The sequence below is a fragment of the Eschscholzia californica genome, unplaced genomic scaffold, assembly GCF_041429995.1.
Source record: "Eschscholzia californica isolate CP2 unplaced genomic scaffold, dmEscCali1.0.p SCAF_5, whole genome shotgun sequence".
In the NCBI taxonomy this organism is placed as follows: Eukaryota; Viridiplantae; Streptophyta; class Magnoliopsida; order Ranunculales; family Papaveraceae; genus Eschscholzia; species Eschscholzia californica.
Genome location: NW_028238472.1, coordinates 33,652,095 through 33,670,811, shown reverse-complemented (window position 1 = coordinate 33,670,811; position 18,717 = coordinate 33,652,095).

The window sequence follows — 18,717 nt, the reverse complement described above, 5'->3', positions numbered from 1 at the left end:
AATGAAAATGGGTTCAACCCCTATTTAAAAGGGTTGAACCCATTTCCAACCGTTGGACGAAATCCATCAGCTGGGGAGGGGTCCCCAACGGTCATGTTGGGGACGCTTCAGTCGCCTCTAATGTTAGGGGCGACTGAAGCAGTCGGTTGGGGCTCCTCCCCAACCGACTGAGGTTGGATGCCCGGACAGGCCAAAATTTTGAATTTTTGGTCTCAGCCCGACTGGGAATGGGTTTGCTCTAATAGGGTAGCTCTTGGCTGGGCTTCTCTCAAGGCTTGTAAATCCTCTCTCCGGGTTTGTCCAAACGGGTTAGTTTAGGGTGGCTGATCCACCCCATTATTTTTTATTTATTTTAATTTTCTTAAATAAATTTTTGTTGAAGTTCTTGCCTAAATTTGTTCTCCGTTTCGAGAATTTATAGTCGGAAAATAGAATTAAAATCTCACACATGTACATCACACACGTTGACACGTACAAAACAAATTATGTTTGAATTCATGTGAGAGTCTCTATTGGAATTGAAAAATTTAGAGACTCCTTAAATTTAGAGGCTCCCGAAATGAGATGGGAGCCTCCGTTAAGATTGTTCTTAATCAGACAAATACTAATTTGTAAATTCTTTCACCTATAAAAACTATTATAAGATTTTTAGTTTAGATTTTTTTTAGCTCTTATCACGTGCTTATGATAAAAAAAACCTAGATTCAATTAATATGTGTTTCTGAATTGAGAAATGCTAGGGAAGGCGGAGAATTCAAACCTACCCCAGACCTCATCCGACGTGGCGTACCACGTCGGATGAAAAGCTGATTTGGCGCAGAGTTCACATGTGTTTGACAATTCGTCTAAGTTCTGAACTTCACCGAGTTTTGATTCCGGTCCCTGCATTTTGTTCTGGTCTGGACCGTCGATTGTGATCGACGGTCTAGATCATTTTGTATTCCAAATCACTACTTCCTTCTCCCGAGCAAAGCTCACTCACTCACTCACTCTCTCTCTCTCTCTCTCTCTAACTAGCAACATACAAGGAGGGGAGAAGAACAACAAACAAGTTCAACCAAATCATCGTCAATGGAGTTGCTAGTGATATTAATTGAGTGAATAGATTCATACCAATCAAAGGCTCCGAAATTGGTCCTGATAATATATTGTGGCTAACATCAAGAACTTCATCTTTGGGTACTTCAACTTGAAGGAGATTAAAAGATAGATCAAGAAATCTTAGGTCATATAAATCATGTATGTAAAATCTTTCTTTCAAGACCACTGTGAGGAAGAACCAACTAAACAACCGTAGTTCTATTGTCACAAATAACACCATCCCATCGACAGCAAATAGGTGAATTAGACCAAGATGAAAACTGGATCTATTTGTGAGATTTCTAGCTTCAATCCTACAAGTCATTTCGATCACAACTTTGGGTTAGGGTTTCCTGAATCATAAATACCCATTTTGAGGAAAGTTATTGAAACATATTCCAGCATCATTTTACTGAAATAAGAAAGAAAACCACCTTCATATAAACGACCAAGAACCTATCAATGGAGAGTATGATAGTACTGGTCTAGAGATTTTTTTTTTTTTTTTGTTGAGGATACTGGTCTAGAGATTGAAAGAGAAAAAAAACATAGAATTAAAAGAGAACAGGAAAAAGGCAAGAAAGAAAAGTGGTGATTTGGGAATTATTCTGATTTTGTTTTGATCTAGACCGTCAATCACGTTTGACGGCCCAGATCTAAACAAAATGTGTGAAGTCGAGGACTTAACACCAAAGTTTCTTACATTTGGACTCTGCGCCAAATAGGCTTTTCATCCGACGTGGCACGCCACATTGGATGAGGTCTAGGGTAGGTCTGAAATCCCCGCCTGCTCTAGCATTTCTCTTCTGAATTTCCCTACCATGTATAAAACATAAATTATGTGTTTTTTAGGTTATTTCCCAAATAGCCCCCAATTTTGTCATCGGTTTCCTTCCTAGACCCCTACTTTGTCAAAAATACTCAGATGATCCCCTTTTTCAGTTTTCGTTATAACACCGTTAACTAGTCATCACCTCTCTTTCATTGCCTCTCTCTGCCACCTTACCTTCTCGCCACCTCATCATCTTCCCCATCGAAGGTCGCCGGCAGGCCAATTTTCCGGCCGACGACCTTCAAACATAAAAAAAAAATTTATCAGGGTTTAGAAAAAAATTTACCAGTTTTGTATCAGGATTATGCGAGCTCATGATACCAGGCAGCTGTTGTAGATTCTTGCGGAAGCGTAATCATAATAGAATTCATAACTAAACTAGAAGAAATAAAAGAGAAAAGATGCAATCCAGGTAAGTAGTATTGATAATAACTTCTTCGATGATCATAATAAACAGACCTGACTCCCTTTTATAGGATTTAGGCTCTTCTAGATAGATTGGAACTAGGAAAGTGATAGCTGATAGATATTAACTTCCTTGATTGCTATTAATTCCAAATAAGAAACAACTTAAATAGTTCAAACTAGAGAGTCCTGAATATATCTATTACCACAAATAAGAAAGCTACTAAACAGAAGTTTAATCGGGCTGGCCGTCGGGCACATGATCGCTATGGCCGTGAGGCCTATCCGGTTGGGTCTTCATCAGTTACATATAAATATTTCAAATCATGATAACAAGGGCATTTTAGTGCACATCAAAATAGGAAAATACGTCTAACGATCCGTATGTGAATAACTACTATACGTAATTTCGTAACAACCTTTTTACAAGTACAAAGAAAAACCTCTCCAAGTCTCCATACAGAAGCATATATGTATACATAAAATATATAGATCTTGAATTAATATCTATACACAAAAAAAAAATAGAGTATGATAAAATTGAAGGATATAGTCCTTCGATCTGAAGGAGACGTCCTTCCGAAGGAGTGTCCTTCGACCAAAGTTGCAATGCGTACAATTTGTCAGTTAGGATGACGATGACTTTATCCCAAAGATCATCTAGTCCGGTCCAATTAGGGATCGTAATGCTTATCTAGAAGCCGCTTACGATCGTCGGATCACTTCGGTAATTCGCGGCTAACATAGACCGGATCCTACAACGGGTTACACCAAAGAGTGGTAGCTTGATCGGAAAGAGTTGACTCGTGGAAGCTTGCCTATAGATGGATATGATCTAGCCTGATAGTGCTCAAAAAGATAGAAAAGGATCGGGCTCGAAAGGGAAGTCTGAAAAAAGGGCAAAACCCAATTTTAAGGGCAACCAAGGGATTCCCTTAGAGGGAGATTGTGACGCCCAGTGTCCCAAAATAAACACGACCACGCCCCGACAATTCACAGACGAGACAAAAACCGACAGAGTCTCCTCTGTAAACCATACATTCACATACACCAAAAATAAACTATAGAGCCGAAGCTAAACAAACTCAACTCAGTTTCGGGTCGAAACCCGAACTACAAAAAGAACTACAAAAGCCTCTTACACATCGATACAACTTATAAAAAACTTTAAGTGTTATATATATACATATTCGAGTTCGGTTCTGCAATAACTACATAACTTTAAAATAACAGAAATCCAATAAACGAAAATCAAGGCAAACGACGCAACCCTGCTAGCCTCGTCAGACAAGATCACCGGTTGGAATACATACTCTGCCTCGAGGCTACGACAAAGCACCTGCACACTAACAACTGGTAGGGGGTCAGAATACTCACCGACACGAGTTATTCTAGTTGAAGACCGATCCAAAACCCATCACGTTTTCAAAAGTTCATTCGATAAGTTGTAAACATCATGACAAAACGAGTTAGCAAACCAGTTACTATATATACTATATACACAAAACCATTTTTCTTAATCTAGCAAGCAATAATAGTGATTAGCTGCCCACCCATGGTGCGCTCCCAATTAAGAGGAGAGTTCCTCAGGAGAACCTAGAGTGTGTTAGATAGTACCAGCCCATTTAGACACTAGCTAATACACTAACGTCTCCTCGAGAAAGAGACTTACCCCTAGCCGGTAAGCCCCTCTCCCACTAAGGGACGCCGCAATCATTGAAGAGTTTACCTCATGATACATATATACCTTAAGTATCTAAATACATTTTTGATCACCGAGTTCGAATAAGAGAGCCGTCCCCCAATTACCATGGAAGTACCTGAACCTCATTCTCTTCGGTACCCTGTCATGCATCTAATGAGATCTTTCAAAATCAGTTTCATTCGTATATCAAAACCACATTCTCATATTCGATTCAAATCAGTTTCATTCGTATATCAAAACCAATATTCTCATTCGATTCATTATCTTATCAAACACGGAAGTGGAACAACCAAGAGTCATATCGCCACAAAGCAGAGGGATTCCCAATCAATGTCACCTCCCAGGCGAGCGGTCAGGTGTACGTCCCTAAGCCTCAAACTGTAGGCACGAGCACCAATGGCGGGCAAGTGAAGCACTCTACTCCACGGGTCTCATCACTAGTGTCGCGCACCTTACCGGTCTCACATGGGTCACACTCATGTCTACATGTCATCCTACCCTCAATGGCTACGTGCCCGTAAGTTGACATAATCCGCAGTCGGGTACATACAAGAAAACCCAAGTATTTCACAATCATCGTAAAAACAGTTCAAAAGTATTTCCCGTATCACAGCAAAACCATTCCCGCATATTTCAGTTCATCACTAAAATTGAGTTTCATGCTACCTAAACTCTAGTTATAATGGTGCATATATAACTGTAGAACCTAGCACATTTCATTATCTATAAAACCATGTTGGATAAAGGATTCAGAACCCCCACCTCAGTCCTTGCATCACCAAAGACTTCCCGCTTACTAGACGACCTAATTCCTCCTCATTCGCATACTTTGGGATAAGGAAGAATAACCAAAACAGAATAGAAACATTATGTTCGTATACTAAGAACCTTCGCACAACAAAATAATAATGTAAAGACAACAAAGAAAACTTAAAACATAAAAGTAAATTCGCGAACTTCTGAAGACTTCGAATAACTGAATTCGATCAATCTAACTTCATAGCCATGTCTACTGAATACCTAAAATGCATACACCAACCAATCGACTTCTCATAAATTCTATTTTACTTTTCAGAGTCTTCATAAGCTGACAAATCATATAATCAACCCCTTAATATAAATCTATAACTGAAACTATTCATTCACGTGAAATATGGTAAAGTTCGGGTAACCATCTTTGTTCCAATTCATTTCCAAAACTAGCCCAAATATGAAATTCGAACACTAAAATAATTCGGCAGCACCCCGTTTATATATGGATACCCCGAAATTGCCCATAATATCCTAAACATGATCTTTAACATAAACCATTCGAAGAAACTAACGAATAATCACTTCAAGTTAGAAAATTCGACCCAAGAAATTCGACCCAACTATACAGTATACGAAATAGCTATCATAAAACCATCAAATTTGGACAAGTAGAAAATTCTGGACCGCTAAATATGTAGAACGAGTCGAATAGAATTACCTGGAACAAGTTTCATTGAATTCCGACAACCGAACGCGAAGAAATCGACGATAAAAAAACTCGAAACCCTTAACGGGCAATTCACTTTGGTTTTCTAGGTTCTGTTGTATTTGAAATGAATTGGAAACAACAATGGAAAATAGGTTTAAGTGTGCTGGACATTAAGTGTCACGTGTAGGTGGGAAAAGATTTGGTTTGGTTTTTAAAAGAAACATAGCAGCCATGTGGCAATTCATAAAGTGGCTATGTGATTTATCTATTTTTGAGTCCTTAATTCTTACATACTTAATACATAAGTCCCCTCATACTTATACTCAATTAATTCAATCTCCATTGATTACCATTTAGCCCCCAATTTAACATTTATTAAATGCCAAATAGTCCCTCTTCTAACAGTAGTTTTTATTTCTTTTGCCAAAAACATGGGATGTTACAGTGATCCTTGGCCGGCCACTTAAGGGGTATGGGCCGGACAGACTAAGCCCATTAAGGGCTAGTCTGGCCAGCATTAGCATGAGGAAACCCTAACTAGGGTTTTATTCCTAATTAGGAGTTTCAGTTAGATTAAACGCTAAGGTGTGGATTTTTCTTAAGAGAAAACTTCATCTCTTTCACAATATACAGCTAAGTAGAGAGAGAGGGTTTTAGAGAAAAAAACTCCCCAATATATCTATGGAGTCAAAAGAAGCATGATTCTTCTTCTCAACCTTCAATGGAGTTCTAGCGAACAACAAAGAAGGGAGATTAAGTTATTTACTCGGGTGTCTCAAGTAGAGGAGCTACTTATGAAGCTCTCATGTTCTTCGGGATAAAGTTAATGGAATCTAGTTCGTGGGAAAGCGAATCCAGGTATTCTTCTTTCTGTTTCTAGTTCATTATTAGTTCATGCATATGATCCTAGTTAATTAGTGTTAAACATATGATGTTTGAGATTCCGCTTACAACACTAGTTAGATGATTAGTATGTATTAAATACGTACAAAACCCTTCAGTGGCATCACGAGCCATTTGCATGTAACTAGTTTTGACTAGAACGAATTAGATTCATACTTGATTTATTAGATAGATTAATTTGAATAAGATTCGGACACGTTCTTGATTAGTTTGAATAGAGATTCAAACACGTTATGGTTAGTTTAGATTAGATTTATACGTAATCAAAACACGTATTTGAAAGAGTTTCAATGCGTAGAATCATTAGATTTTGAGTTTTTTGAAAAGGGTTTCGAAAACGGATGTAACGGATTATAGATTTTTAAAAACGGGTTTCAAAATCATGAGTTTTAGTGATAAAAATCAATGAAAACAACGGTTTTCCGGTTCTATACAACAGTTTTCTGGTTGTAAACAACAGTTTTCTGGTTGTAAACAACAGTTTTTTGGGTGAAACACAACAGTTTTCTGCGTGAAAACAACAGTTTTCTGCATAAAAAACAACACCTAGGTTAGAGAAGGAAGAAGAAGACATGAGTTTAGAAGTTTCTAAACTCCTGTCCCAGCCGAGCTACTGGACGCACGCGCAGGACGCGTCCAGGACGCACTCTATGCGTGTCTAGGACGCGACAAGGTCGCGTCCTATCCTCTCGGACTGGGAGTCGGAGATGGACTCGGACAAGAATCCCGAGGGATTCGCGTCCGAGCCTTATCCGGTCGCGTCTGGAGAGACCGGACTTCTTGTCCGAGAAGGTCTATGACTCGGACAGACGCGTCTTGGACGCATCTGGAGCACCGAGACGCGTCCAGGACGCGACCACGGCCAAATGACGCGTCTGGCCTAGGGCCAAGACGCGTCCGGGCCAATGGGTCCGACACATTTGGAACGTGCCGATCCGGTCTGGCCAGTGCTAGGGCTAAGTCCTAGACTTGTCATGGGGAAACCCAAGCTAGTCAACGGGCATGTTGACCAAGTTTGACTTGGGTCTTTCGAGTATGACTCTGGCCTTAATCCGGGTGGGAGGTCTTGACTTTTCTTCTTCTGATTTCAACAAATTTTTCTGACATTGACTCGGGCGATCCGAGAGTTCAAACAAAGTTTTTCCTTGAATCGATTTTAGAAATCATTAAGGAAGAAGCATAACGTGCCATTAGTCCGTATTTTACGAAAATATACTCATAAGTCCGTTAGACATAGAGATGTCACAATTTCCCACAAATAGCGAACTTAGAAACGAATCTAGGATACATACTTTATTTTATGAATGTCATATTTTGAAGGATTATTTCCCTAATGGCCCTCAATTTTGTGACCAGCTTCCCGCCTGGCCCCCTACTTTACGAGAAATACCCATATGGCCCCCTTCCGTTATAACACCGTCACTCTCTCTCCTCCATCATGTTTTCTCTCTCTGCCAACTCACGCCACATCATCTGTTACGCCACCTCATCACCTTCTTCGGCAGAGGTCGTCGGCCGACCAAATTTCCTGCAGGCCACCTTCAAATTAAAAAAAAGAAAATTCTTTTTTTTTTCTCTCTTCCTCTCTCTCTCTAAAATTACTCCGGCGAAGGGAGACCTTCGCCGGAGTGGTCTGTTCTTCAATGAACAGACCAAGGTCTTTTCTTCAATGAACAGATCTCGGACTGTTCTTCAATGAACAGATCTCGGAGTGAAGAACAGACCACTCCGGCGAAGGTCTCCCTTCGTCGGAGTAATTTTAGAGAGAGAGAGAGGAAGAGAGAAAAAAAAAGTTTTTTTTTTTTTATAGTTTGGAGGTCGCCGGCCGGCGACCTCTGCCGGAGAAGGTGATGAGGTGGCGTAACAGATGATGTGGCGTGAGTTGGCAGAGAGAGAAAACATGATGGAGGAGAGAGAGTGACGGTGTTATAACGGAAGGGGGCCATATGGGTATTTCTCGTAAAGTAGGGGGCCATGCGGGAAGTTGGTCACAAAATTGAGGGCCATTAGGGAAATAACCCTATTTTGTATGTATATGTGAATGCGTAGAGTAGTATTGCCTTTAGATAAGTAGTCGACTCTTGTTTCTAAGCACAAGTGAGTATGTGCCCGAATAATACTTAGTATAAGGTCGTAGATCCATTGATAAACTGAACGATGAGATCATGGTTCAAGTGGGAGTAATCAATGGAGGTTCAAGGACGTAAATCCAAACAAACCATAGGCCAACAAGAGGTAACCTAAAATATTAGATCTTTTAGGGGCTATACTAGGAACTAAGTAATTCCTTACGCAAACTGACATAAACTTTACGTAATAAGTCATGAATGGTCATGATAGAGTTTACAATAACGCTAACTTGATAAATTACGTAAAAGTCCCCAAAAAGAATTTTGAGTAAAGCCTACCCAGAATAAGACACCTGCTGAGCCCTTATTCATCGATGGTGGGTCTGCCTCCGCAGGGTGCCATCATTTACCTCGGGACAATACGATTAGATATATGAAGAGGTCTACAAGTCTAACTGGTTATTCTCAACGAGTCAGCAAAAGGGTTTTGGATTTCGAGGCAAAGGATGAATTGAACAAATAAATTTGTTATTCATCAACTAAGAGTCATAGGAGTATGATCAGTAAAGAGTTACTCACCCAGGACGATGGGGTTAAAGGCAGTGCCCTAGTATGCTTAACCTCAAAGAAATGGGGTTTTGGAATTGCATTATTCAACCGGGGACAGTTCATTGAATAAATGTGGCAAAACATATGATAATAAATTTTAGGATTTTGTTTTTTCTTTTAAAAGTAGAGTATATGTGACCATTAGAAAAATAGTTTTCCAACCTTCGTTCATTCCAGAAGGAATGAAACGAAATTTATTTCCTTGATTGGATTAGAATCCGAGAAACGCTCTCGAATTCGAAAAAAAAACGTCCGAGAATATCCAATTCCTAATGTTCGTTGTTACCTCAGTTTGTGAAGACAACTGAAAAGAACATTGAGGAACGTTTGAATCTAAGAAACAAGTTCTTCAGATTCAGCAACCAAAGGAATATAAGAAGAGTTCTTATGATTCATAAGGCATAAGGGTTAGAGTTTTAAAAGCAATGGCTAAGCCATTACAAGAAACTACCCTAAGTACTTGGAAGACAATAGAAACGGAATTGAGAATTCCGGTTCTTGCATCTTTGTTAACAAAGTTAATCTAGCAAGTTTAGTAAATTTCCTTCGTGGAATTTACATATTTGACTAAAAGGAGAAAAGATCCAAGAGGGAGCAGAAGCAAGTAATTGGTAAGGATGCTGAATTGGATCGAAGTCTTCTCTTAGACACTGATCTAGCTTAGAACTTAATAAGTGTTATTATGTTCATCTAGAAACATCCAAGGTTTTAAATCAGTGCTAAATTAACAAAGTTGGTTCTAGGAGAACTAAAGCGTTAACAATGATACAATAGGCTACAATCATATAATTCGCGAACCGGTCAACTCTTGTTTTGTCATTACGTCAAATTTACATAAGACACATGAGGAAGATCCAATGGTATGGACTTCCAAGTCTAATGATTTTGAACCATACGCCACATGTGAATTTTGTTCAAAAGGACTATTTAAGAAAGTCACCTTTTCGAAAGGAAGCTATGACTATTGAATTAATAAGTCTTCGTACATACAGATGTATGAAAAACTATTAATACACTCACTAGAGTTAACCAGAATCCACTTGACAAACATATAAGTCATTCGATTGGATCGAGATGGTGAATATTTAAGTCAAAAATTTGATGACCATCAAGAAGTTGAGAAATAGTTTCTCATCTTGCTCCAACAAACACATCATATAGGTGATGAGTCCAGTGGGAGTAATCGAACATGTTAGACATGAGTAGATTAATGATGGGAATAGGCTAATCTTCCAAACACTTTCAGGGATATATTCTCAAACACGATCGTTTATCCTGCCTAACCACATTTCGTCTAAAGCTAAAGAAACATAGGGGATTCTTCTACAATTCATTAGAGAAGTTATTCCAATAAGACAAGTGGGAGAAATTTAAGATATGGAAGAAACTCAATAAAGAGCAACAAACTGACAATGGTATTACAAACCAACAGTGGTATACGAATGTTAGAAGTTGCGGTTCCTATCTATTCTAGTCGATAGATATGAAAATAAAGGTAGAGATAGTAGATCTCGGAGATCCTTCCGAAAAGTCGATTTAGATTCACAGGAGAGCCCTCAAAGAGTTGAGAGCGTCTCAAAGTTGTTCAAACCCCTCGTAGGCTCATAGATCTGTCTCAAAGGACCAAATCCTACTGAAGAAGAAATGAGCTACCTACATAAAAGCTATGACGGAATCACTCCGAAATATGGCTTGGATTCATAAGATCAGAATGGAATCCACGTCTAAAATCAAGTTTTGGAACTTGATCTATGTGCTTAAAGGAATAACTCTTGTTAAGTACGAATAGGTTTTTCAAAGTGAAAAACAGACAAGGATGGAAACATTGGTGTTTCCCAAAGAAAGACTAAGAAAGAAGGTCACCAAATTCATAGTATAGACTATGAAAAGACCATCTCTCAAGTCATGATGCTTAAGACCATAATGATCAATATCTAAGCAAAAAAATATGCACATGACACATTCCGAAGGAGAGTTGACCCTCCTGAAAGCTAAGTGACAATTGCAAGCCTTAGAAATCCATTGAAGGATTGTAGCATGCAAGTAGGAGTAGGAATCTTCCATCTGCAATGTAATTAAAAGTTGGTTTCAATAAGAATGAAAAGAAATCTTGAATTCAGATAGTTCAAGAAAGTTAGTAGGAGTGACCCAGTTTTCTTTGGTCCGGTATGTAGACGACATACTAGGGAATGAGAAAACATTCAGATGTTGAAACAGTTTAGAACTGACTCAATAAAAAGACCACCCACAAAGGTGAAAGGCTTTTGGGCATCAAAAATCTATAGGAATAAATCGAGAAGATGATAAGACTTATTCAAGAAAAGTGTTGAAAAGTCTAATATGAAAGACTCAAGAAGAGTAATTCTACCCAAGTCTCAGGAAACATAGCTTGGCAAGATTTAGAATTCGAGATATTCTGATGAACAAGCATGCATGAGAAAAGAAGGTTATGCTGAAGGCATAAGATCGGTCATGTTAGACAGGATTAGAGGTCACCTTGACTTCTTAAATACTTGGAGTGTTTATGGTCATCACCAATGCTACTGGCAGAGATTTCACAAACTTATGGTACAGGCTCCCGACCTGGAATCAAACGTCGCTTTTGTCGCCTTACAGAGAGGTCTCAGACATGATGACGTAATCAAAGATATCTCGGGGAGAAAGCCAGGCAGCCTCGCAGATCTGATAGAAAGGTTGCAACAGTTTATCAGGACAGAGGAGAATTATTTACGGATGAAGGAGGTGGTCAATATTCCTTATGAAAGCGAACGCCACCGAAAAAGAGAACCGGAGGAAGTCAGACTACCCAGGGAACGAGAGCGAGGCAGGAGGCCCAGGGCTGACTACACAACATACACCCCCATAATGAAAGGAAGGGAGGAAATCTTGCAGGTACTGATAGCGAAAGGAAAGTCTGAACTGCCCAAACCAATTGACGACCGAGGAGAGTTCGGATCTAAAGATATGACCGCGTGGTGTGCCTTCCACAGAGGCTACGACCACAAGACCGACGACTGTCGACACCTCAAGAATCTGATTGAGGATATGGCAAGAAAAGGAGAACTGGATAAGTACATCCATAAAGAACAGCGACTCTACGAATACCGAAACAAAAAGCCGATAAACAGGGCAGGAATCGGATCGGGATCTGAAACCAACGGACATGACCCTACTTCTTGAAAAGCAAACAAAGGCCCAGGGGGCTCCACCGGAGTAATGAGGAATATCAATACTATAGCAGGAGGACCTACCCTCGAAGGAGCAACCAAAGGCGAGCAACGCATATACACCAACGAAGCAAAGAACCGACCATTCTTTCTAATCAAGCCTGCCATAGAAACTCCACCCATTGTCTTTACAGACGACGATCGGGTCGGGGTAATAACTCCACACGCAGATCCGCTGGTAATAACAACCGTAGTTGCCAATTGGAAGGTAGGACGCATTTTAGTCAATACGGGGAGCTCCACAGAGGTCATGAGTCGAACGTGCTTCCAAAAACTCGAAGTAAGCGAACGCCATCTCAAATCTTATAAATCTTGCTTGACAGGATTCGGAGACAATCGGGTCGAAATAGATGGAATAGCAACCCTGCCGGTACTGATCGGCGAAGGAGAATCAACAAAGGCGATAATGCTAAACTTTGCAATCGTCGATAAGATGTACGCTTATAACATCAAATTGGGCAGAAACTTCCTGAGGGAGACAGGAGCAATAGTTTCCATGAACCACCTCATGATGAAGTTCCCAATTCCGGGAACGAATCTCGTCGGGACGGTCAGGGGAGACCAGAAAATAGCCCGGGAATACTATCTCGTCTCCGCCCAGGGCTGCGAGCAAGAAGATGTGAATCCAGTCGCCATTGGAGGAGACAAAGTGTTCTACGATGACCTGACAACAGATATGCAGAGCTGAAAAACTAAGGTCATCACTAACCCTACTATCTTTTCTTTTTGAATAAAGCCATTAGGCAAAAGAAGTAGCATTACTAGCTACATATTTTACCTTATAAAATAAAAATATTTTTTTAGCATAAAACGCTATAAAAGGAGGAGTCCTAGTAAAACTCATCTCGCTCTGAATCGAGCAGGTAGCCCTGACAGCGAAAGCCACGACTAGGGGACCTAAAGGCAGCCTTGGTAGGTGAGAGCAGCGACCGAGGGTCGTAATTTAAACAACCCTGTTAAGCGAAAGCCACGACCAGGGACAGGATAGCCTTTGTAGCTATGGCAACAACGGAGGGCCTAAGGAGCAGTCCTAGTTAAACTGAACTTTGCTCGAGTAAAAACTGACCCCTCACCAAGGTCCCAAGGAGAAGTCCTAGTTACACTAATCGGCTCAAGCCGGCAAAGGAGGTAGCTCCGGCTGCAACCCAAGGCCTCACAAGGAGGAGTCCTAGCTAAACTCAACTCTTTACTCGAGTGAGACGTGGTCCCTAAGGATCCCCAAGGAGAAGTCCTAGATAAAACTACCGCCCCGATGAAGGTGACCGGGGGTATAAGGAGAAGTCCTTGCGAAACTATTCATGCTTAAAATGAGGAAGACTGCCCTGGTAGCTAAGGCCACGACCGGGGGCACAAGAGGAGTCCTGGCGAAAACTAGTCGAGCTCAAGCCGACGAAAATATCCCTGCTAGCGAAAACCACGACAAGGGACAGGACAACCTCGGTAGCTATGGCGACGACCGAGGACCCTAAGGAGAATTCCTAGTTAATCTAGCCAAGCTCAAGCTGGCGAAACCAGCTTTGATAGCGAAAGCCACGACCAGAGGTCTAAGGAGAAGTCCTAGTTAAACTAGCCAAGCTCAAGCTGGCGAAACCAGCTATGGTAGCGAAAGCCACGACCAGAGGTCTAAGGAGAAGTCCTAGTTAAACTAGTCGAGCTCAAGATGGAGAAACCAGCTCTGGTAGTGAAAGCCACGACTAAAGGACTAAGGAGAAGTCCTAGCGAAACTTGCCGAGCTCAAGCTGGCAATATCAACTCTAGTAGCGAAAGCCACGACCAGAGGTCTTAGGAGAAGTCCTAGCGAAACTTGCCTAGCTCAAGCTGGCAATATTAGCTCTGGTAGCGAAAGCCACGACCAAAGGTCCAAGGAGAAGTCCTAGTGAAACTAGTTATGCAAAGACAGCTCTGGTATGGACAACCAGGGGCAGAGTTTAAAACTCTGACACTATTCAAAACTTTTTACGCAGGGCTAATTCGGGTTCTATTTTGCAGAGGAAATTAGTAAGCTTAGAGCATGCTAGACTAGGTCTGAAGTTATTTTTGCAGGTGCGATCATTCGGAGCATGCGTAGTAAGCCTAGGAAATTGCATTAGTAAGTTAGGATGGACTAACTGTGCCCTTCCTTGGGAGATACTTATGTGCGCAGCAACAAGATATGAAAGCAAATCAAAACCATTAGGATTAAAACAGAAGAAAGCCATTGTAGCAGGGTCACCATTCGAACAATAAACGAAAAATATCCAAAAAACAAAAGGGAAATAAAAAGAAGCGCAAAGGTAAAGGGAAAAAAACAATTCTTTATTAATTCATAAGGCGGATCTATTACAGAAGAAATTACAAAAAACCAATAGTTGAAAGGCAAAGAAAAAACTAAGAAACGTGAGCCACAAAGGCAGTCACATGTCCCGGCTGAAGAGGAAATAAAAGTCTACTAGGTAGCCCTTCCCAGAAGTGTAGTCAAGACCAGAAGACAACCAAGGACAAAAGAACCCTCTTGACGTCATCACCTTGTCCTGAACACCTAAGCGGGAGGAACTACTGGTGATCCTTACCCTCCTTCGAGCTCAGACATAACGACACGTGAAGTTATCACTGTCATTATGAAGAAACCCATCCTTTATCACGGTCATTATGAAGAAACATCCATCAAAGCAAACGCCTGGTATGAACTCAAACAGAGGCCTCATCCCGAACCTTTGGGAAGTAAACAATAAGAAATAACGAAGCAACAACAGAAGGAAAGAAATCTCAAAATGTTTTTCAAACTTTTTAGCAGTGAAGAATTAAAGAAGCCAAAGCAGGCTATTTATAGTGAGAGGGTAACCAAGAGACCTCTCGAAAATAGACAACAAGCATTAAAAGCGATAGACTGGACACACTCAACGGAATAATGGCTAGGAAGTATGAACGACTCAAGAACTGCGGTTACCAAGGAGGTTTCTGATGATGCATAAAATATCCAGACGTTGACTAACGTCTGAAGAGTCAAAGATCAGACCAGAAGTCTCTCGGAACAGCTCGGCTTAAGGCAGCAGGACAGATAAAAACCCCTGATGGTCCACCGCACACCCACAACAGGGAGGTCGGCCAGAAGAAACCAGCTCTGCACAAAACGCCCTTGGCACGGATAGATCAGCCTTGGGACCTCTAAAGGAATAAAGGGGGGGGGGGTCTCTACAGGTTCGGCCCATATTTTACCCCCAGAACTGGGAAGATACCAGCGTTGCGCAACCTAATGACTTAATCTCGGACTTTCTAGAAAGATCTTAGTCGGTTACACATCTAGAAATGTTTAAGCCCGGTTGGACTCCACGTATCTAAAGGAGGAAACTTCTCCTTTAGAGTCTATCACTCCGGCAAGATAACAACGAAGTATCCTTGAACTTAGGAACTTTCACTTATTAGAGATCCGGGATAGACTCGAAAAGAAACCCTAGATACGCAAAAGAGGTAACTTCTATATTGGTTTGACGACAACCGCCTCACCACCGCCACTGATCATAGTCGGCCTAACATCGCCTATAAAAGGCCCCTCACATCGTCCTTCTCAGGACACGATATCTTCTCCCAAAAAAGATCACCCAAAACTCAGAGTTCGCATAACTCGCCCCCCCCAAAAGGATCAATCAATATTCATTCTTTTACTGCAAAGAGCAACTTGACAGTCTTGAGCGGCGGAGCGATTTTCGAACCCTTTGTAGGTTTTCCCCCCTTTGGGAACAGACGAACATGAGCAAGGAATTAGGAGCTAGAGCTAGGAGTCAGGAGCTGGAGCAAGAAGCAAGGAGCAGAGAAGCGGAGCAGAGCAGAGAAGCGGAGCAGAGCAGAGAAGCAGAGCTGAACAGAGGAATCTCACCTCTCTAAACAGAATATTCTATCATAACGGAGGTTGTCATGCATCAACTCCCCTTTTCATGCTGATTTAACCGGGAGCCAATTTTCGACATCAGCATTTGGCACTAGAGGAAGTGGATCTCTCCAGCAAATCATCACATTCAGTAACTCAAATCCTACTTAATACTTCTTCAAAACTAATAATTTTTTCTTAAAAAACCTTCAGGCAGACATGCCAGCAGAAAAACGAACACCCGGTGAAGACCGAGAAGGATCTCTGTACCTCATAATGATCTCAGCTGCTCTCGAGCGGCTTAAGGCTGAAAGAAGGAAACAAGAAGAGAGAATAACGAAGATTTATAGCGACCTAGACGTAGCGGAAGCTAGGTTAAAATCCTTGCTGGGTAAAAATCCCAGAACAGCAAACGACCTAAGAGGCCCAACATTCTCAGGAATAGGTTCACTCTCAGAAAAAAGAAACTTTACTGATCTCACCCAAGCTCTCCTCGACGCGTTCGGAAAACCCTTCGACGAAAGGGCCGCCAACTCACGTCAAAAAGACCAGACTGAGAGACAGGGAGCTCGAGACACGACCCTAGCAGTAACAACAATCAGGCGCTTGACAGTAGTGGCGAAAGAGCTCGGCGAAATATCAGAAACTTTGATATGAATATTCACCGAGGCGGAAACAGAATCCGAATCCGAGGGCGAAGAAAGTGTCAACGTCATAGCTGGAGGGCCAACTCAAGCAGAGAACAAAATAACAAACGACAACGAAAGGATCTGGAGATCACGATGGTACGAAACGAGGCCACACCTCCGATAATATTCACTAATGATGACCTGAAAGGAGTAATCACACCTCACGCAGACCCCCTAGTGATAACGACGCTGGTTGCCAATCGAAGAATAGGGCATATCCTAGTGGACACGGGAAGCTCCACAGAGATCATAAGCCGAGCATGCCTCCAAAAACTCCAGGTCACATCACAGCGAGACTTATGACCGTTACTTGACAGGTTTCGGCGGAGATCGACTACGAGCTGGGGGAAAGGTCACTTTACCCATACTCATCAGAGAAGGAACGACCAACCGAGAACTAATGATGGAGTTCGTGATCATCGACGAACTACACGCGTACAACATTATTCTGGGAACGAACTTCTTGAAGGAATCACGAGCTGTGATCTCTTTGAACCACTTAACTCTGAAATTCCCAATTCCGGGAACGAATCTGGTAGGAACAATAAAAGGATATCAAGCGACAGCCAGGGAATGTTACGCCGTTTCAGCTCGACACTGTCGACGACCAGCAGTGGTCTCCACCCTTCCAAGCACTGGAAAAATCACTGACTTCGATCACGCTGCAATCATGCAGGAATAGCGCCACCAAGGTCAGTATCGCTCATACAGAGTACCTACATATATATATTATTTTAGCCGCTAGGCAAGAAAAGTAGTGCTACTAGCTACATATTTTATCTACATATATATATATATTATTTTAGCCTTTAGGCAAGAAAAGTAGCGCTGCTCGCTACATATTTTAACTAGCAAAATAAAATATTTTTCAGCAACTAGCTACCTATTTTATCTAGCAAAGTAAAATATTTTTAGGAGGAGTCCAAATTAAACTCATCTCGTTCTGAATCGAGCAGGTAGCCCTAACAGCGAAAGCCACGACCAGGGGACCTAAAGACAGCCTTGGTAGGTCAGAGCAGCGACCAAGGGCCCTAATTTAAACATCCCTACTAAGCGAAAGCCACGATCAGGGACATGATAGCCTCCGTAGCTACGACGACAACCGAGGGCCCTAAGGAGCAGTCCTAGTTAAACTGAACATTGCTCAACCGATTCCTCACCAAGGTCCTAAGGAGAAGACCTAGTTACACTGATCGGCTCAAGCCGACAAAGGAGGTAGCTCCGGTAGCTACGACTACGACCCGAGGCCTCACAAGGAGGAGTCCTAGCTAAACTCAACCCTTTACTCGAGTGAAACGTGGTCCTTATGGATCCCCAAGGACAAGTCCTAGTTAAACTACCGCCCCGATGAAGGTGACCGGGGGTATAAGGAGAAGTCCTTGCGAAACTATTAATGCTTAAATGAGGAAGACAACCCTGGTAGCTAAGGCCACGACTAGGAGCACGGGAGGAGTCCCGGCGAAAACTAGTCGTGCCCGCACCGACGTAACCAACTCTGATAGCCCAAGCTACGACCAGAGGTTTAAGGAGAAGTCCTAGCGAAACTACTTGTGCTCAACCCGATGAAACCAGCTCTGGTAGCGAAAGCTACAACCAGAGGTTTAAGGAGAAGTCCTAGCGAAACTAGTTGTGCTCAAGCCAACGAAACCAGCTTTGGTAGCGAAAGCTACGACCAGAGGTCTAAGGGGAAGTCCTAGATAAATTAGTCAAGCTCAAGCTGGCGAAACCAGCTCGGATAGCAAAAGCTACAACCAGAGGTCTAAGGAGAAGTCCTAGTAAACTAGTCAAGCTCAAGCTAGCGAAACCAGCTCTGGTAGCAAAAGCTACAACCAGAGGTCTAAGGAGAAGTCCTAGTTAAACTAGTCAAGCTCAAGCTGGCGAAACCAGCTCTG